Here is a 21,347-nt window from a genome sequence, read left to right as displayed (position 1 = left end):
ACTTCCACCAGCGTGATTTTCCAAACAGCAGTTGAACTCCATTTGTGTTCTAGTACTTAGAAAGGCTGAGACCCTATTAGAAAAGTTTGCAGACTAAAGCTCCAGTTCTGAAATCAAATCCATCTAGTTGAACATTTCTACAGATTTAGTGTCCAAATATTCTTACATGGACCTAGCTACTGGACCATGCCTGTTTTAAGATTAATTACTATATTATATGAGAGGAAGTGATAAGGGTACACATGATGGTTATATTAAATCAGTTACTCTTTTAAACAAATGTAAAGAGAACAAAGCAACAGATTTTTTTTCAGTCAGTGGTTTCTTGTTATTACATATTTTTGAGATTTACTATGTAAATTTTCATTATTCTAGAAGCCAGAGATCCACAGTGCACTGTATTATTTACAATTATTTTCATATGGTAACAGATTATCTTTTTCTTTCACAGGTAAAAATTTTCAACAGATGTCTGTAGACCAACCCAAAATAAAAAATCTTACTCCTGCACGGAACAGCCTAGCTCCCATACCCAACCACTGTGCTCACAAAAGTAAGTACAGGCAAGTCCCAGTTACAGTATCATACTGTGTGCCTCTGTAACTAGCATCTGAGGGCTTGAGGGAGGTTTCATGTTCCTTTTTCACAGCATCATAGAATGGCTGAGGTTGGAAGGCACCTTTGGAGATTGTCTAGTCCAACACCCCCTGCCCATAGCAGGGTCACTTACAGCAGGTTGCTCAGGACCACATCCAGTTAGATTTTTAATATCTCCAAAGATGGGGACTACAAAACTCTGGGCAACCTGTTCCAGTGTTTGACCACCCTCAGAGTAAAAATGTTTCTTCTTACTTATTTGTGCCCATTGACTCTTTTCTCTTCATAGGATACCACTGGGAAGAGTCTGGCTCCCTCTTCTTTACTTCCCCCAATCAGGCATTTATACATATTGACATGATCCCCCTGAGCTGCCTTCTCTTCTCAAGGCTGAACAGTCTCAGCTCTTACAGCCTCTCTTTTGAGGTTGGACACTCCAATCCCTTAATCATCTCCATCACCCTTTGCTGGACTTGCTCCAGTATGTCCATGTCTCTCTCGTACTGGGGGCCCTAGAACTGGACACAGCACTACAGATGTGTCTCACCAGTGCTGAGTAGAGGGGAAGGATCACCTCTCACAATCTGCTGGCAACACTTTTCCTAATGCAGTCTGGGATGCTGTCGGCTGTCTTTGCAGCAAAGGCACATTGCTGGCTCATGTTCAGCTTGTTGTCTATCGGGACCCTCGGGTCCCTTTCTGACAAGCTGTTTTCCAGACAGTTGACCCCCAGCACGTATTGGTGCAGGGAGTTATTCCTCCCCGGGTGCAGGACTTTGCATTTCCCTTTCTTGAACATCATAAGTCATAAGTCAGTCCATTTCTCTATCAGGATCCCTCTGAATGGCAGCATCTCCCATCCACTCCATCAGCCACTCCATCCATCTCCCATCAGTCACTCCTCCCAGTTTTGTATCGTTTGCAAACTTGCAGAAGGTACACTCTGCCTCATCATCCAAGTAACTAATGAAGACATTAAATAGTATTGGCCCCAGTATCAACTCCTGGGGTATTCCACTAGTGACTGGCCCACCTCCAGCTGGATTTTGCTGCTGCTGACAAGCCTTTTCTCCAATGAGTTTCATAGAGTTGGCCTAGCAGAAGCAATGTACGTCAATACAGAGGAGAGTTTGGTTCTACATTTGTTTTCCAGAGCAGAGGTGACTGGAATTCTCATAGACATGGGATTTTTCACTCTTAGTTTCACTCTCGATTGCATATGCCTGTATGACTCTGGTAGCTTTTCATAGGGGCAGGACATGATGTGACCTGGTGACTTACAATATGTAAAGAGATGGATGACAGCACCCTAACAACTTCATGGCAGAGAAAGGTTGGATATGTGAGATGAAAGCCAGTATAAGGACTGACTCTTCTTCAGACAGCATGAAAAATATCACAACACACTGATTTTTGTGTCCTTTTGCTAGCGAAAATTAGAGGCAAGAGGATTAGATCAAGATCATCAGGTTTCCAAAAACTTTTGTTATTTTCTGAATGTTACATAGGTGAAAAGATGTTCTATCTCTCCGTGTCTTAAGCACAGCAGATAGACTAGCTCTTACATGAGAATGGGAATCGTTCACTTCTCTCATTCTAACAGCAACTGTTTTGGGTAGCTTCTATAACACAGGAACTAAAATTAAAGGAACCGAGAAAGCAGCAGCCTTTTTTCCTCTGCACTGTCAGCCAGCTCCTCTTTCTCAAGGCAGTAAGAAGCAAGGTCCTAAAGGGCAGGGAAAGCCTCACCCCACTCCCACAGCCCAGGCAAAGTGTCAAGACTGTGAGTGTCCCAGGCTGTATCCAGCCAGTGACTGGGATGTTATTCACATACAAACACTAGCCTTACTCCCAGCAGCGTCCTGCCCTCGCATTCTTGTGCTCCACTAAGCACAAATCCCCCAATGTATTTTGAATGAGGATTTGCAGTTTACTATTTGCCATCCTGTAGATCAGCCAGGTCCTAAAGCATTCACATTTCAGAGCTAAATTTAAGGTTCATTACCTCTTAAGATCTGAGCTTCAGAAGCATTTCTGCAGCTATGACAACATTACTAAAAACAAAACAGCAGAGGTAGCTTTATTGGGAACATCAGATTGGGTACAGGAAATACAGAATCCTGCGCTGCAGCTGCACAGTAAATAAGAGAGGAAGAAGAAAAGTAGAGATATATGGAATACTGAGGTGGTATTCTCTGCCTGCTCAGAGAAAAGAAAATCATCTAACTGTTGCAAGGAGCCACCCGGAGACGTGAGCCGAGTAACAACTGGACACCGATACGGTTAAGGTTGTTCTCCCTTTATTGCCCGAATAGCGTGCTTATATACTTTATTAAGCAGAGCATCAGCTGTCCACGTGCCATAAGCTAAAACACCACTGGTTAATGTCTTTCTATCATGCTCCCGGCTCATCCTCCTGTTAGCTGCTCAAGCCTCTTCACGAGGTGTCCCACGGTTGCTTATCTCATTCTTCAGCATCCAGGAGTTACTTGTCAGGCCCTTCTTATCTTCCTTTTCCCAGCGTACAAGGACACAGCGTCCTTGTCCGTTTCAGCACTTTGTATGTTTATGCTTCATTCTCGCTCAGCCAAGAACTCCCCAACATCTAACTGCTTTCAAAACCCCAGCTCCAAGTCTTCTATTTTTAAGCTTTCTACTAATGTTCTCTGTGTCTTCAAGTTAAAACATAGTTGTAAGCAAAATTTTTAAAAACAATATTTCATAATCACTGGCGTTCTTGCAGTAATTCACACAGACAGACAGGATTTTAGTTCTAGTCTCATGCCAAAAAATATGTTCTACAAATAAGATACAATTATCACAGTTAATAATCATGGTGTAATTAACTAACACAGCACATTTATCCAGGTGCCATTACTGCTTAAACTTCAGCTCAAGCCAATAACACAAAAGCAAAGTTATTTGCAAAATAGATTACATTTCTTCTTTGTTAACACAAATGACACATTTGATCCTGGAGCTTTCCAAATAACTGTTTCAGAGCCAAGATGTCACTCACCCTCCATCCAGATCTAAAAATATTACTGTTATGGACACAGCCTTTATCCAGGCAAATAGCTCCAGCAAGGAAGCTTGAGTATAAACATTTGTGTTTTTCTAATATTTTTGTTACACAAGATGTGTGTTAAAAACATGCAACAAAAGCAGTAGAAAAAAACAAAACAAAACAAAACAAAAAACAACCAGGAAGATAGAAGGATAAAATAAGCATAAATTAGAAAGAGAACTGAAACTAGTTGGAAATTAACAGAAAGAAGAAACATCTCCCAGAAAAGGAAGGGCAATGAAAAAAGGAAGAGATGCTTTAACCTCTAAGCAAAAACATTTAAAAACACAAGTTAGAAAGAGGATAATAGGAATGAAACAGTAGCCTAGGAAAAGAGAACTTGAGTGACTTTAAACCATAGTTTATAAACTCCCAGCCTCCAAATGTTCCCAGGGCCAAAGAGGTCCCTCACATGGCTTCCTGAGTAGCCTTGGCACAGCCTGGCATCTCTGTTATTCTGCATGCTGCTGCTCTGCCCCCAGCACACCCTTCCTATCTCATCATGAGACTCTGACCCTGTCTGGATGCCAGGTGCCCACCAAAGCTGCTCTATCACTCCCCCTCCTCAGCTAGACAGGGGAGAGAAAATATAACAAAAGGCTCATGGGTCGAGATAAGGACAGGGAAAGATCATTCACCAACTACCATCATGGGCAAAACAGACTCAACTTGGGGAAATTAATTTAATTTATTACCAATCAAACCAGAGTAGGGCAATGAGAAATAAAACCACATCTTAAAACACCTTCCCCCCACCCCTCCCTTCTTCCTGGGCACAGCTTCGCTCCTGGATTCTCTACCTCCTCCCCCCTCAAGCAGCACAGGGGGACAGGGAAGGGGGGTTGCAGTCAGTTCATCACACGTTGTCTGTGCCACTCCTTCCTCCTCAGGGGCAGGACTCATCACACTCTTCCCCTGCTCCAGCGTGGGGTCCCTCCCACGGGAGACAGTCCTCCATGAACTTCTCCAGCGTGGGTCCTTTCCATGGAGTGCAGTCCTTCAGGAACAGACTGCTCCAGCGTGGTTCCCCCATCGGGTCACAAGTCCTGCCAGAAAACCTGCTCCAGCATGGGCTTCTTTCTCTCCACAGGTCCTGCCAGGAGCCTGCTCCAATGTGGACTTCCCATGGGGTCACAGCCTCCTTCGGGAACCCACCTTCTCCGGCGTGGGGTCCTCCATGGGCTGCAGGTGGATATCTGCTCCACCGTGGACCTCCATGGACTGCAGGGGGACAGCCTGCCTCACCATGGTCTTCACCACGGGCTGCAGGGGAATCTCTGCTCCGGTGCCTGGAGCACCTCCTCCCCCTCCTTCTTCACTGACCTTGGTGTCTGCAGGATTGTTTCTCTTACATGTTCTCACTCCTCTCTCCAGCTGCAGTTTCTGTTCCGCAGCAACTTTTTTTCCCTTCTTGAATATGTTATCACAGAGGTGCTACCACTGTCACTGATTGGCTCGGCTTTGGGCAGCCGTGGGGCCTTCTTGGAGCTGGCTGGTATTGGCTCTGTCGGACACAGGTGAAGCTTCTGGCAACTTCTCACAGAAGCCACCCCTGTAGCCCCCCTGCTACCAAAACCTTGCCATGCAGACCCAATACAGACTCTCACAAGGAGCCCTGGAAAACAAGCTTACAACTATCACACACCACTCACACAATGCCATAATCATTTTCCAAACAAATATGGGACTTCTCGAGAACTCTGCTGCTCTCACTTCTTCATGTGGCTTAGAAGGTCTGAAGCTATAGTGAGGTTGAAGAAAAGAAAAAGATTTATTTCTAGAGGTCATTAAACAATATTTTCTGGGGATCAGTGGTTGTTTTTGCTGTTATTCATCATGATTTGAAGTTTCTCCTTTTCCAAGTTAACAGCAAGGGATTCCACAAAGCACCCTCCTCTCTGCAGAGGGCCACCATAGTCCACTGCTTGTAAAGGAAGAGAGTCTAAGAGCCATCCCTTCTGCTAGGTAGCACATACTCCTTGGGCAATGCCTCCCTGACAGGCTTATTCTTGTTGCTGCAGTTTGTAATAGCAGCTGCTCAAGAGTCACTGCTGAGTGAAAAAGGCTCCCTGAATTAGTAGCTCTTATAGTATTGTTCATTCTTGGGTAGCTGACTCTGCCCTCTGAATATGAATAATTACTGGTGGTTTTGCTGTATATAGCTTCTGAATGTATGGCAACCAGCCTTAAGGGTTTTGTCTCTCACAGACCCCAGTGCTGGGTCTAGGCTTGTGTGTTTCAATACAAATACTAATACTTGTCATGAAATGTATTATTTCAAAGCCATCCATGTCCCAGTCCTGAAATCCTTATCAAATATCCTAAACTGAAGATCCTGAGTATAGCATGTAGGAGTAGGTGGAAAGTATTGATGTTTGGATGCTGTTTTTTCCTTCTTTGAAGGAGCATGGGTTTGTGATGGCTACCCAGTCATGAGGGTGAAGTTAAACTAAACTGCTTTCACCTTACTTAAATCCATCATTAAGGGCTTATCTAGTACATAAAGTGTTCTGGAGATTTTTACACGGGTGTAAATTTTGAATGCATGAGCATATGCCTATGCTCCAAAGAGGGAGATGAGTGAGCCTCTCAATATGCATTTGGTTTTCACACCAAAATTTCAATGAACTCAAAAGGATTCTATGATGTGCTGGAAAACAAATGGGCTCATTTATTGTACTTAGCCCTGATTCACACAAATTCAATACAAACTAAAGCAAAGCATTAATGTCTTTTTTTTTTCTTGGAAAGAACTAAGCCGTTTCCTGAACTTCTGAACATGAATGAACCTTGAATATGACCTGTGAATTACACTACATTGCCAGAGGCCAGGCAGCTCTAGTACATCACTGCCTGCTCAAGCCATCGCAACTTGAATTGTACTGAAATTATCCTGAAAAGAAAAAAAAAAATCTACCAAAATTTTAAATCCTCTCTATAAAGGTTCTTTGCCCCAAATAGATACCTGGTGAGTCTTAGAGAATTACTGCTCCTGATAAATAAATAATGAATGATGAAATGAGTATATGGCATATGGTACAGGGGAATATGGCAAGAACTTCAGCCTCTTTTGCACAATGTATATATAGTAAAAAAATACATAGATGCAAAGCTCTTCCAGTGCCCACTGAAGACATTAGAGAGGTAACATTTGTTTTCAACAGGGCAAATTTCTAACTTCTTAATTATATACTAGGTAAATCTACAGACACAGAAAGGCTTGCATGACAAGACTGGTGTGCTGCTGCTTTGCTGAGGCATGGAAGCTGCAAGGTTCTGTTTGAACTTCTTTAATATATTTCTGACTCAGGCACAGTCTGTGTCCCCAGATACCTGCAGGACTCTTACTCCTCTAGCCAGTTATTCCCCATCTTGCATTTGGACTTTTGGTGGTTTGGGATTTTTTTGTTTTGTTTTTCCTAAGTGTAGTGGTTTGCATCTGCCTTTGCTGAGTTCTGTTATCTGACTTTCTTAACATTTCTCCAATTTATCAAGGTCATTTTGCATTATAAACCTGTTCTCCAGGAAATAATTACACCTTGAGTGCCTTTTTTTCATCAGGTGTGTGTCCACATTATAGTAATGTATCTACCTTATTTTTTTATGAAAATTTGTGACAAAGTTAATAATCCTTCCTTGTTAAAACTGCATAATTTCTCACTTTGCATCCACTGAGCCAGTGTCCCAGTGATTCTTTTTGATGTTGCTTGATGAGCAGTGAGAAGGCAGACTTTGTAGGTTCAAAGATTCACTTCTGAGAAACACCAAGTGCAGGCAGGATTTTAGGTATGAAAGTTAGATTAACTGATCTGAAATTCCTTAAGTCCTCTTTTCTTGTCTTTTTTATTCTACAGCCCTCAAGACACTCCATCCACTATTCTACCTTTGAGTTCCTCAAGTGTGTTAAATGTTTAGTTTGTTTTGGGGATTTTTTTTAAGATTAAAATTGACTTGTAAGGTCCAGCTTATCACAGGTGTATTTTCATAGGGTTAAGAGAGAATACTCTTCTCCATTCCTCATTTCTGTATGATTTCCCTGAACCTGCACCAGGGAAATTTATGTCAAAGATTATGAAAAGGGAATAATCAAAGGGGCTGCTGGGAAAAATGCAAACATGAAGACTCAGTTTTTCATTGGAGTTGACTAGGAAATAGAATGATAATGTCAGGCTGAGATGGTCACCTTCTGAGCAGAGTGCTTTATAGCAGTATTTTTCCTGCATGTAAAGCATTGGGACAAAACCATGATACCAATCTGAGGACAAGTGGTTGGCTCAGAGAATGGTTTTTAATACCTGACCACTAGGAAGGATTTGTGGTTAGTTTCAAAGGATGAAGCCACCAAAATAGACAGAGAATCCAAATAACCTTCTGGAAGCTGCCATGACTAGTAGGATGAAACTGAAACTAGAATATCTCAGAGGCAAACATTAATAGCCTCTCATATATTCATCACAACAGATGCAGGTGGAAGGAAATCACAGATGGAATGAGAATGCAACCAAGGAAAAATAAATGTGAAAAATAGCAAGGAAGATTCTGTAGCCAAAACAAGGATGGCATTAACTATAGTAGGGAACTCTTGATATGGCTAGACTGAAAAACCTGAACTGTTTGTATACAAAGAAATTAAATTAAAAGAAGTTGATGCAATTCATAATAAATTCCAAGGAAAAAAAAAAGTCTACAATTAAGGTTTTGAATTCTCCTTTTAAAAACTTAGGAAGTTAGCGAGTTGCCTGAGTGAAGGAGCTTGAGGATTTAAATTTAGAGAAGACACAGAACTGCATTAACTCTAAAGCACAAACGCTGTTACGCTGCTGAGTGTGAGGTGGAGATTAAGGATGGTCTAAACCCACAGTTTCTTACAAAACTGTTAACACACAAGACATACAACAGCTGTGGCTCTTGTGTTTCAATGTGGGTCTTAGTGTGCTACAGGGTATTGTGCTTCTTTTGTGGCCTGTGACTTGCAGAGCACGTGTGGACTTATCTTCACGATTGACTGTGCCTAGAGCAACTCAGACACAGTGTCCCAGGTTCTTCCATTTCAATTTTCTAAAATTTTGACCAGAATTTACCCTGGGTAATAGAGCATCCCCCCACAAAAGTTTTGTTAAAACTAATATATTCCCATGGAACGTTTATTTCAGCCAGCCTGTATTTTTTGATGAAAAAACATCTTGTTGAAATCTCTCCAGACCAAGTCTCCTTCAGACAAACTATAGATTCACTGCTTATCAAAAGTAAACCTTTGAACTTATCAACTCTTATTGGTCACCAAACATGAAGTAAATCATTTAACACTGTAATTGTTTTCTTCAGCTGAAGATTAGCCCTGCCAGGCTTTAGGGATTTTTTTATTCATATTTTGATCACATTTTTCAAATGCAGGTTTAGAGTACACACAAGACAAACAAACAACAGTTCAAAGAAAGTAGCAAACTCATTTGTAAAAATGTCATGCTTCTCACTTTCTGTGCACTCTTTCTCTTTCTTTTTCCTCTAGTTCAGCTACCATCTCAGGGTGCTATTCTCCCACCAGCCCCAACCTCCAGATCTCAGAAAAGGGGACATGCTCAAAGTCATTTGCTATATTCTTTCTTGCGTGGTCTATCAGGAGAGCCTCCGAAACCAAGTCATGTCCTACCTGCTATCCCAAGCTAGAAGAAATCTAACCCTGCAGAAGAGCTTGAGAAATCTCTCACCAAACCAGTCGCTGAAAATTAACTCATTACACTGGCCTCAAACACATCAGTTGAAATATATCTAAGAGCTTGTTACAAGATAACTGTACAGTAAAATCTCATTAATTTGCACTAATGATGCTCTTGTGAACTGGAGTGTAAATGAACAAAAACCAAGAAAGGGTAGCACATCACAAAAGCTGCACTGTGTATTTATATAGGCATTTTCATTATAGTTTTAATTTATAACGGAATTACTAAATCAGTATTTAATGTGCTGTAGATCTATTTTGTGAATGGAATGCTCATAACATGCAATCTTGTTGCAGCACAGTGCTGTTAAGCCTTTCATAGAAAACAGGAACAAAGAATAAGATTTTCTGTGTGATTTAGAAGTTGGAATTAGGGAAACAAATTGACAGGGATTCTCTGTAGTTTGTAAATGCAAAGGTGCTGATTCTGAAGCTGTGTGCCATCAAAAATATATTTTTAAGATTAAAAAAATAACCTTGAAATAAAAGGCAGTTTTATCAAATGAGGTTTTTTGGCTCTTTGTTTTTTCACATATTTTCTACACTAAGTTTATGGGGTTTGTGACTTTAACAAGCCAAAAAAAGTACAGTGAAACACTAATCCTTGTGGGACAGACAGGGCTATAGCACATGCTGTTCAAAACTGTTCATTGCACTGACAGATTTGCATCTCTTTCATTTAATACTTCATATTCCTCAGTGACAAAAATGCAATTGTGTATTGTTATTTTCATAAAACAAGGATGGCATGGTCCTGAGTTATTAGCCATTATTTCATCACTTTGATCACCAAACTGAAGAAGAAAATCTAACTAGACTGCTGTTCAGTCAAGAGCCTTGGCAAAGTGCTATAGCCTTTAACTAAACATTTTGCAAGACTGTCCTTTCCTAGAGGCTGACAAAGAAGCCAACATCCCCTTATTTCTTCAGGATTCTTATCTAAATCTTGCTGCTATTACCCTGGAGGCTTCCCCACTTCGGATTACAGAGGGGCTTGTTAGTAGCAACCAAAGCGCGCGCGCGCACACACACACACACACACACACACACGGGGGGGGGGGGCACACTGCAGGCAGCATGGGGCAGGGGAGTAGTCCCCTTCTGTCACCCCTTCTGTATCACCATTGCTAGTAAATCTGTCCTACATTAGTTCTACATCAGCAGCTCATCCAACCAGGACATAGTGTTTCTGTTTATCTCTAGATAAATGTTTTATTAGCTGTACAAATGTTTCTTTTGCTGTGTCACAGTAAAAGACAAACCTAACATGAAAGAGAAGATAATCATGTAATCATATTCCAGTAGCTGCAGTTTCCAATTTCCTTGGGATAATGACTGTGAATAGGATGGCTGGTGGTTGTCACAGTCCCAGAAAGAAAAAAGCACATCACAACAGCTGTTCTGACACAACACAGGGAAGAGGGAACTTTTACACACAAATAAAAGGATATTTTATTTATTTTTAAACATCTAATCCAAATGTCAGGGTATAAAGCTTAAATTCAACAAGTGATGTAAACCTCTAGCTTCTTGCTGAAATCCATGAGAATAAAAAGCTCATGTGCTTAGGCCTGACAGGCAACCTAGTCCCTGAGGCTGGACGGAAAAAATACTGCATGACAAAAGCATGCTCCATTAAAGGAAAAATCAATTCTGGCATGCTCTGTCTTTGCACGTGACCAGTCCTGCTCAGTCCAGCCTCACTGAAAAGTCCAGAGTCCTTCCTACAGCAAAGCAGACTGGTATCTGCTCCATGGGGTCATTGCCTGAGCTGCTCTGCTCTCCAGAGCCCCTAAGCTTCTCTGCCCTGGAACTCCACTAGTTGCAACCCCCAAATTCTCTATTCCGACTCCAGCCCTTTTACACCTCTCCCTGTGGCTTCACACAAGAGGCAAGTGGTTCATAAGTCACTTCCTAGAAACATTCAAGCTTCAGTGCAGACCTTAAGGCACTATTAAAGTTGAAAAATCAATGGTACAAAGCAGATGCTTTTGCTGCAGACGGCAAGGAAGAGAAGGAAAAAGTAGTTCATACAGCTCTGGCTGGCAGCAAATAACCTCTATGTCAACCATGTCAGTGTAGACATTAGAAGAATGAGGTTTGTCTTTGCAGACTGAGCGCCCAAAGTAACCACTCTGGTAGAGATTAATTATATTTAGTTTAACAAACTGTTTGGAAATGGATACAGTGTGTGGAAGGAAGAGAAGACCAAATGGCACAGCAAGAAAATCTCAGTGAGATCAAATGTTTGTAACTCCTGTCGCCACTCTAGCCCTTTTGACTGGGTGAGAACATCGAGCTTTTTGCTATAAACTGGGATGCCTCAAAAGAGGCAGGTCACGTGCTGTAACTTCATTTTTTCCTGAATAGAAGAGGATCCCTGTTGCTATTATTGGCTTTGAAGAGGGGGAATCTCTCTTATCTCTTGAGCTACCCTGCCTGTCCAGGGACCAGGAGAGTCCTGGGCTACCTAATAGCAATCATGTACAAGCTGTGGTGGCACCCATTTGTTTGCCTGCTGCAGTTCCATGCTGGAGACAAGGATACAGGAGCAGTCTGTGTTGGCTTCCCATATAGGCTTGAACAAATTTCAAATGTTTCCAATACTGCAGCAAGAGAGAAAGGGAGAGACATTCCCCCACACCTTAGGCTAGACACTTCCGTTCCCAGAAAGGAAGTAATCAGCTTTCTGGTTTTCCTATTCAGCAGTGCTTTGTTAACACAGCATGAGTGTGTTACTGAAAAAGCCGGTCAAAGAAACTCTCTAAGACTCAATTTTAGAGTTTTAGAATGCAGGCATTCTTTATTGCAGTGCTGGGTGCACAGGTGTTGCAAATATTCTGGTAAAGAAATCAAAATTTAATCACATAGAAGAGTTAGGTTTGATTAAGAAGTAAAATTGTGAAGCATAATGTATAGGATTGTTAAGTTTGAAATGTAGCCATAGAAACTTTAGGAACTGTGTTATGTGTGACTATAGGAACCTTAATATTGTTAAAGTTTGAAATAGCTAACCATAGAAACCTCACCAGGAAGTTACTGGGTTTTCTATGTTTTGTTTCAAGAAACTAAGGAAACCGTCATGGACACCAGTTTGCTGCTTGGAAACCCCCTTACCCTTCCCATCTCGATTTGAGTATCGAAGATTCCAATCAGTAGAGCTAAGTGTAACTGACCAATGATTGTTTTTAAATAAGAATATTGATAAGGTTATATAATCAAAGGACCAATCATTATAAAGGTTAAATTTAAGAGTGAGCATAGTATGCATTTTTATGTAAAGAGCTTATGTAACAATGACCTGACAGAAAAAGTCTATAAAAACTGATGGATTTTGATACTAACTTGGACACGCCTTTGGAGGAGCAATCCCCCGTGTCCCCAGTGCTACAATAAATGAAGTGCCTGCTTCTTAACTTCACATTGGTGTTAAGGAGTTTTATTCCAGATTTTGGTAACACAGGGGATTACTCCACCTATCGTACACACCGTTACCTACAACAAGCAGAAATTTATATTATTCCAGTCATACATATTCATATTATCATTTACATAGTGCCCACCCTTTGGTCACATGCAGTGTGGGTCATCTCTTTCTCCTAGTTAACTGGCCTTGGCAAGTTTTAATTACAAAAACTCAGCAGAACTCAAAGCTTATCATCAGGGTCCAAGGCACATCAGGCCCGAGGCCTCCTGTCTGTTGGCGCCTTTAGTGCATACCATTGACAAAGCTCAAGGTTTTTTCTTATCTAATTAGTACATACCAAAATTTTGAAGTTATTCAAGCAAGCAAAAGTTTGTTAGTACAGCGATACAGTAAAATTTTCCTTCTCCTGCCTTTGTTCAAGGCATCAACTCCCCCCTTTTATTGAGACTTTGCACTTACAAGTCCAAAGCCTCAATACCCAAATTTAATTTTCATGTACACTCGACTACAACAGCTACAGCATTGAATCATTACACAGGCTAAGATTCACACACAGATTACAATTATTGCAATACTGAATAGATTTGTCAACCAAGTCCAATTAGGTAGCCATGAGGTAAGTTTGTGCCATAACTCCTCAAATCCCCAGGATGTATTGTCCTTTGTAACCTGATGTAAGAAAGAATTTTGTTTGTTTCCAAATCTCTGCTAGATCAGTAGAAATTCTGCCACTTTGAACTACATATGTGCAGCAGCTCATATTAACAATTGTACAAACACCTCCCTATGAAGCTGTCGCATCACAAATTTGGAGCGACTCAGGTTCGTGGATTTCCTTTGTCAGAATTAAGGTGAAACGACAGCAGGGGAGTTCAAACAACAATCAACATTTATTCCACCTAGCTAACCTTGCCCAAGTACAAGTGAACTTATCAATATGAACCTTGCAACATGTCATTAAGCCGCTGTTTGAAAAGAGAAGGGAGGTGTAGGAAAAGAAATGGAAAAAGGAACATGAAACTGTATCAGAAGGAGAGCCCTCCTGTTGAATCACGAGGTTCAGAGCAGACCCCCTTGCTTTCTGGACTCCTTCTCAAAGAGGAGCCCAGAGGCGGCTAGATCCACTCCTAGTCTCAGACTTGGTCAACGGTTTATGTTTAAAAGGATGAGGTGTAGGGACTGTGGAAAAGAGAGAAGGAAAAGAGGGAGAGAGAGAAAGAAAGAAAGAGAGAAGAAAAGGGTTTGACCAGTCCTGGGTCCAGCGTTGGTCCAGCCAGCGTAGAGATCCAGTTCCGGAGGGCACGCACTTAGAACTCGTTCTCCCTTCTTTTATAGTGTGTTAGTTGATGGTCTCGACATGCGCAGTTCCCGTTCCTGAGGTTCTCTGGAATCAGTCAGTGAGCTTTGGGGGGGTTCATTGGGGAGTTGCTTCTCTTCCCTGCTGGCATGACCGCTTAAGATAGAAGCACAGTCCCATCCTCCGTGGGGCCCTCCTCCTCCAGGTGCATATGCTGTGCTCCTTCTCCTGGTCATTTAATTTAAGGAATTGCAGCTTTGGAGAAGTGCGGGTCCCACCCTCCGTGGGGCCCTCTCCTCCGGCCACATTGTCCTGTTCACAAACTCCAGCGTTTTTACAGAGGCCGTTTTCTCCAGCAAAGTTTTTTAATGAATGTTTGAGACATTGACTATAATTTGTCAGACCGTCACAGAAGCCAACAGTAAGTCAAGAGCCATTCGATTTTGCATCACTACATGAGACAAACTAGATATTTCAATTTGTAATGCCTGTATGGCATCAGTGGTTCTGTTTTCAATGTCCTGTACTACAGCTGATATATTTACTATTGCCTTTTCCAATTCACTAACTCCAAGCCAAGGGATAAACCATCTGGCAAAACTGTGGAATCCTGTGGGGACGATCTATAAGGGGGTTATGAACCCTCCTGGTTCGTTTGAGAAGAGTTTTCACCCATCCCCTCTGTTCATGCAATTTGTCAATTATTGTTATATTGGGGACTACGGCTCCTAATGTGCATGCTCCTTGCCAATTGGGAGGTAGTAATTTTTGAGCATGTGTTCTGCATAACCAATACCAACCGCTTCCTTCTGGGACTTGGAGGCCAAAGTGATTTGATGTGTCTATATGACTTAGTGTGGGCCTCCAATATGATCCGGTCCTGTTGCATCCTGGGAAACATCCTGCAAAAGTTTTGTCTTTTCGTCTAGCAGTGTAACTATCACACCCATCATCCCCAGACTTAAGGGTGTGGGTGCTCAGAGACTAATTACCTGGCCCATATAAGCATACAGTGGAATTCAGATTATCTTTTATCATGGTAAAATTGTAACTTTCCTTCTTGTCTTTTTCCAGAGAGGCTTGGCCACCATGCATTGCCTGGATGTCCCTTACCATATTGTGGATTGTTAAATAATGATACATTTATTGGCAGTGGCACTCCTATCAAGAGTAGGACTTGGCTTTGTCCGGAGGTTGCCATTTGGGTACAAATCCAACAATCACTTTTGCAGAGTATTTGAGTTATATTCTGTGTTAAGATTAAGTGGAAGTTCTGATCCCAAGATGATATCTGGCACACTTGACTAATTGCTACCATAATTGTTACAGACAAAACATAAAAATCAGTCATAACTTTTTCAATTTCAGTTTAAGGGGAGACTCTTGTTCAACTGTCCATGAGGTTGGAGCCCTTTTAATCCTGCAATAATGAATCCACAGACCTTTCCTTTGGACCTTGACAGCTGTATAAGTAGTCAGGAGTACCTGGAATGGTCCCTTCCACTTCTCAGTCAGCGGCTCCGAATTCCACGACTTGACGTAGACCCAGTCTCCAGGCTGAAATGGATGGGCTGGTGTATCCAGTTCCAAGGGCCTGCTTGTCATCACGTACCTTTGCAATTCCTGTAAACTCTTTCCCAAGGACATTAAGTAATTATTCAAGTCCATTTCCCCTTTTATGTGGATGTCCCTGGTATATGTGGGGCCTGGTAAGGCCTTCCATAAAGTAACTTGTAAGGGCTCAAACTGTTTTTACCATGAGGTTGTATTCTGATTCTTAACAGCGCTAAAGGTAGTGCTTGTATCCAAGTCATTGATGTTTCCTGACATATTTTCCCAATCTGCAGTTTAAGTGTATAATTCATTCTTTCTACCTTTCCATTTGACTGTGGCCTATAAGGGGTATGGAGATCCCATGTTATGGCTAAGTTTTTACTTAATTGTTCTATAACTTCAGCAACAAAATGTGGCCCTCTGTCTGAGGACATTCCTAAAGCAACACCAAACCGCAGGATATTTCTTTTAAGAAGATCTTAGTTACTTCTCTGTCTTTATTGGGTGTGACAGGGAAAAGCTTCTGGCCATCCAGTAAAAGTATCAACCAGAACAAGGATGTATCTATATCCCCCTTTTCTAGGTAATTCAGTAAAATCAATTTGCCAATAGTCTCCTGGGGAAATTCCTCCTTTTGTAACCCCAAAAATCAATTTATTATTGGTATTGGGTTATTTTACAAACAAATTTCACATTTTTCTGTGATGGATCGGATAATTTCTGTCATTGCTCGGCTTATAACTATCTTTGAAGATGTTTTACTAATTTTCAGTTCCCCAATGTACTTTATTATGTTTTCGTTTAGCAATTTCTCTCATTAATGAGGGTGGGATCACTATTTGTCCTGTGGGTGTAACAGCTTCACCCATCTGTTTGTTCCTGTGCCTGTAAGGCTTTTATTAATTTAACATCTTTACTATCATATTTAGGTGGTGTTTCTGGTAAAGTTATTTCTTTTTCTGGTAATATGCCATCATGCCTGTTTCTGCAGCCTCTTTGGCAGCTTTACCTGCCAATTGATTACCTAGTTCTGGTGGGGTTTTTCCTGTTTGGTGGGCTTTGCAATGCATTATTGCTACCACCGTCGGTTTTTGAATACTCTCTAATAGATCTTGTATTTGTGCAGCATGCTTGATTTCAGTTCCTCGTGCTGATAGTAGTCCTCTTTCTTTCCAGATGGCTCCATGGGCATGTACAACTCCAAAAGCATACTTAGAATCTGTCCAGATATTAACCTTTTTTTCCTTCACTCAGTTCCAATGCTTGGGTTAAGGCTATTCTGCCTTTGGGCTGATGTTTTGGGAGATAAGGCTCGTGCCTCTATTATGCCATCTAAGGTTGTCACAGTGTATCCTGACAGTCTCTTCCCATCACAAACAAAACTGCTGCCATCAGTATATAACTCCCAGTCTGGACGGCTAGCATATATTTCCTCTACAGTTTGTAAGCAATCATGTTCTGGTGAACTCTCCACTCGATCAGTGGAAAGGAATACTGCTGGATTTACAACTGAAGTGGTCTTGAGATCGATGTCATCTTGTTCTAATAGTACCACTTGATATTTCAGCATACGGCTGGGGGACAACCAATGCCCCCCTTTTTGTTCTAAAACTGTGGCTACCATATGTGGTATATACACAGTAATTTCCCGAGTTTCTGTTGCAATTAAGATGTCATCTACATATTGTAATACAGTTCCTTGTCCATTTTCTTTTCTCCAAATCTCTAATTCCTTCGCCAGCTGATTTCCAAAAATAGTTGGGCTATTCTTGAAGCCTTGTGGTAGAACTGTCCAAGTATATTGTGTCTTTCTCCCTGTTTCAGGATTTTCCCACTCAAAAGCAAAAAGCTTCTGACTTTTAGAGTCCAAAGGAATTCAGAAAAAGGCATCTTTCAGATCTAAGACTGTGAACCAGCTTTGTTCACTGGTGAGGATAGTTAGTTATGTATATGGGTTTGCGACTACTGGATGTATATCTTGTACTGATTTATTGCCCTAAGATCCTGGACTAAATGATAATCTTTTCCATTAGCTTTCTTTACTGGTAAGATGGGTATATTGTATTTTGACTCACATTCTATCAGCAACTTTTATTTCAAGAATTTTTGAACTATTGGTACCAAGCCAGTTCTCGCTTCTAATTTTAAAGGGTATTGTTTAATTCTTACCGGTGACAATCCTGGTTTTAGATCAATTCTTACTGGTTCCGCTCTCTTAGACCTTCCTGGAACTTCTCCTGCCCAAGCGATGGGAATCACTGCATCTTCTGTTTCTTGAGGTATCTTGTCCCTTTTGGGATTTGTATCCTGTAACAACAAGGCTATGGCTTCGACATATTTAGATTCTGGGATTAAAATTTCAACTTCCCCATCCTTGAATCTGATTTCAGCTTCTACCTTTTCAAGTAAGTCTCTACCCAAGAAAGTTTTCAGAGAATTTGGCAATATAAAAACTGGTGAGTAACCCATTGTTTTCCAAGTTTAAATTTCAGGGATTTGAAAAATGGCCAGGTCTCATGAGTCCCTGTCGCACCAATGACATTTATGCTTTTGTTATTTAAATTTCCTTCTAGTGTATTTAAGACCGGATATGTAGCCCCAGTGTCGACTAAAAATTCTATTTCCTTATCTCCCAGCTTTGCTTTAAACCAGAGGTTCTGCTGGGAGAGGTTCCTCCGGTCCCTATCAGTCCTCTCTCACTGCTTACTTCAAATGCTTCTCTCAGCACAGCCACAAACACACTTGATTCCTTTTTCTTTAAACATTCCTAATCCTTATCTCACTTGTAAATTCCTTGCAAAAGCAACTGCCAGTAAATCAGCCACTTGTTGCTTTGCTCCTCTTTTATTTTTTTTTTCTCTGCTCAGTTTTCTGCTTTTCTTCATGCTCATCGTATGCAAACACAGCAACACTCAAATTATTTCTCTAAAATCAGGGGCCGTTTGACCCAGAAGGACACTAATTGTGAGTGCATCATTAAAATTTTGTTAGCAGAGCTTGTCTGAGTCTCCAAAAATCACTGGAACGCTCGTCAGGTCTCTGCATGCATTCTTTCACTTTTAGTCCATTTTACCAATTTACCCCTAGTTCTCTCCACATGCCCTAATGGCTTCTATTAAATTTCAGAGCCCTGTCTGACAAACGGCTCAGTCTCCTACATTGGGGGTTTTGTTTGTTTGTTTTTGTTTTTTTTCTTTTTTCCTAGTCTGTTATGCTAGTTCTGCTTAGGGAAATTTAACACCCACCCTTCTCCTTTTCCAAAGCTAAAATGAGGGGATCACTAGGTGCAAGATTTATACTGCATTCCTTTTGCCACTTCCGGATGTCTCCTCAAAGTAAAGAACATATCTGCATGCAACACTTCATCCCACTTCCCTTCTCTCCTCAAGAATAACATTAACTGTAATAAGGTGTTATAATTTAACATACCATTCATAGGCCACTTTCCCCATCATCCAGTTTATACAGTGGCCACCATTGATTACAATACTTAATCAAATTTTCCCTTGTCAGGACCCCACCCTGGGGGTCCGGCAATCTGTTTCCAATGTCCCAAAATACATCCCAAAGGTGACTTTTTCAAAATACCTCCCTTAGATGATTCCCCACCCATATTAAATATGAATAACAGAACAATTAAATGATCCAAGCAAACAAAACAAATCCATATTTCCAGTAACCAAATTCCGATAACCAGGCACAATTATATCATTCACAACCATAGCAGTATTACTGGTCCAACTGGCTGGGGACTCTAACCCAGTAGTCAGGGGACTCTAACCCCCGCAGGCACCTAGTCCAACCTCTGTGGTCTTTACAGGACCTCTGACAGAGGCAGACAGTCCAGGGACTCTAACCCCAGACTGTCAGGGGACTCTAACCCCCAACATTTGGGGACTCTAACCCCAAGGGAAAAGAAAGAATGCCTTCTCACCTTTCCAGGGGACTTGCCTTGAAATCTTCAGGTCCGGGGATCAGAGGTTCTCCCCAAGAAATCCTCGGTGCTGGCTGGAGGTCCAGAGATCCCACAGAGCCATTGATGTTCAAAGGCAGTGTCCCATCTGGGGTCGCCAAATTGTTACCAAAAAAGCCAGTCAAAGAAATTCTCTAAGACTCGATTTGGGAGTTTTAGAAAGCAGGCATTCTTTATTGCAGCGCTGGGTGCACGGGGGATCGCTCCACCTATTGTGCATACCGTTACCTACAGCAAGCAAAATTTATATTATTCCAGACATACATATTCATATTATCATTTACATAGTGCCCACCCTTTGGTCACATGCAGTGTGGGTCATCTCTTTCTCCTAGTTAACTGGCCTTGGCAAGTTTTAATTACAAAAACTCAGCAGAACTCAAAGCTTATCATCAGGGCCCAAGGCACATCAGGCCTGAGGCCTCCTGTCTGTTGGCGCCTTTAGCGCATACCATTGACAAAGCTCAAGGGTTTTCTTATCTAATTAGTACATACCAAAATTTTGAAGTTATTCAAGCAAGCAAAAGTTGTTAGTACAGCGATACAGTAAAATTTTCCTTTTCCTGCCTTTGTTCAAGGCATCAGAGCAGTTGTGGTACCTGATGACACTCTATCAGCTGTTGAAAAGGGACAGACTCCAGGCAATAAAACGGAATTACAACAGCTGTTAGGTACTTTGGGCTACTGGAGAAAACATATACCAGGGTTTTCAGTGATTGCCTGCCTTCTCTATGACTTCCTCCGAAGGAATAGGAAATGGGATTGGACTTCGCAACATACAGAAGCCCTTAACACTCTGAAAGATAAGCTTAAGGCTTATCAGAGACTAGGCCCGTTGCACCTCTACATGCAGACCTCCCAGGGAGACCGCAATGAAATCAAATTATTAAGTCCTCTGAGGACTATCTCCCCTTGTGTATGACTCCTCTCAGAGAGGGGCCACAGTAAGGACCTGGTCCCAATGAACACTTTAGCAACACCGAGGGAATCCTGCTGACCGTTGCCAAAATGCATGACCCGGGCTGGACAGACCAGGGAGTCCTGTTGATTTCGAAATTCCCCTTGGGCTAAATTAAGGTGAAATGACACCAAACAATCAGTTAAAGATTTTATTCATGACAGAAACACAACTGAACTGGGGAGGGCGTGGGTAGTAGGTGGCAGGGTTTCTCACAACAGGAATTGTCATGAGACTACTTCTGTAAACCATATAACCCGTGGTAACCATGTACATGAATTCAGGGAAGAAGGAGATCCCTCCCGTTGAGTCACGAGGTTCAGAGCAGACCCCCTTGCTTTCTAGACTCCCTCCTCAGAGAAGGGCCTAGGGGCAGCTGGATCCACTCTTAGTCCCAGACTTGGTCAACGGTTTTATATCTTAAAGGGATGAGATGTAGGGATTATGGAAAAGGAAAAAGAAAGAGAGAACAAGACAGAGAGAGAAAAAGGAAGAGAAAAAGATTTCACCGGTCCTGGGTCCAGCGTTGGTTCAGTCAGCTGAGGGGTCCAGTTCCGGTAGGTTTGCGTGGGTGGGGCTTCAGTTCGTGCCCTTTTATCATCCTTTCCCCTCCTTCGGCAGGCACTTGAACTTTTGAGGCCAATTAGGTGTCATGAGTGGTTTGTGAGCCTTTGGGCTTGGGGGGTTGTTTGGGGAGTAACTTCCCCTTCCCTGCAGAGGAGACCATTGTTTGATCTTTGTATCAGAACAGCCAC

At 41.8% G+C, this 21,347-nt stretch overlaps 1 long non-coding RNA gene across 1 annotated transcript; it reads left to right on the top strand.

Moving 5' to 3' along the window:
- Positions 1 to 302: 302 nt before the first annotated feature.
- LOC121232912 lies at positions 303 to 20,473 on the top strand. Its single transcript, XR_005931760.1, has 3 exons — positions 303 to 313; positions 15,835 to 15,840; positions 20,388 to 20,473. It is a non-coding gene; the product is annotated as an uncharacterized LOC121232912 (long non-coding RNA).
- Positions 20,474 to 21,347: the final 874 nt, after the last annotated feature.

Source organism: Aquila chrysaetos (genome assembly GCF_900496995.4).
Source record: "Aquila chrysaetos chrysaetos chromosome W unlocalized genomic scaffold, bAquChr1.4 W_unloc_1, whole genome shotgun sequence".
Lineage (NCBI taxonomy): Eukaryota > Metazoa > Chordata > Aves > Accipitriformes > Accipitridae > Aquila > Aquila chrysaetos.
Note: the sequence above shows the minus strand (reverse complement) of the source record. Positions and strands in the feature narration are given on the sequence as shown.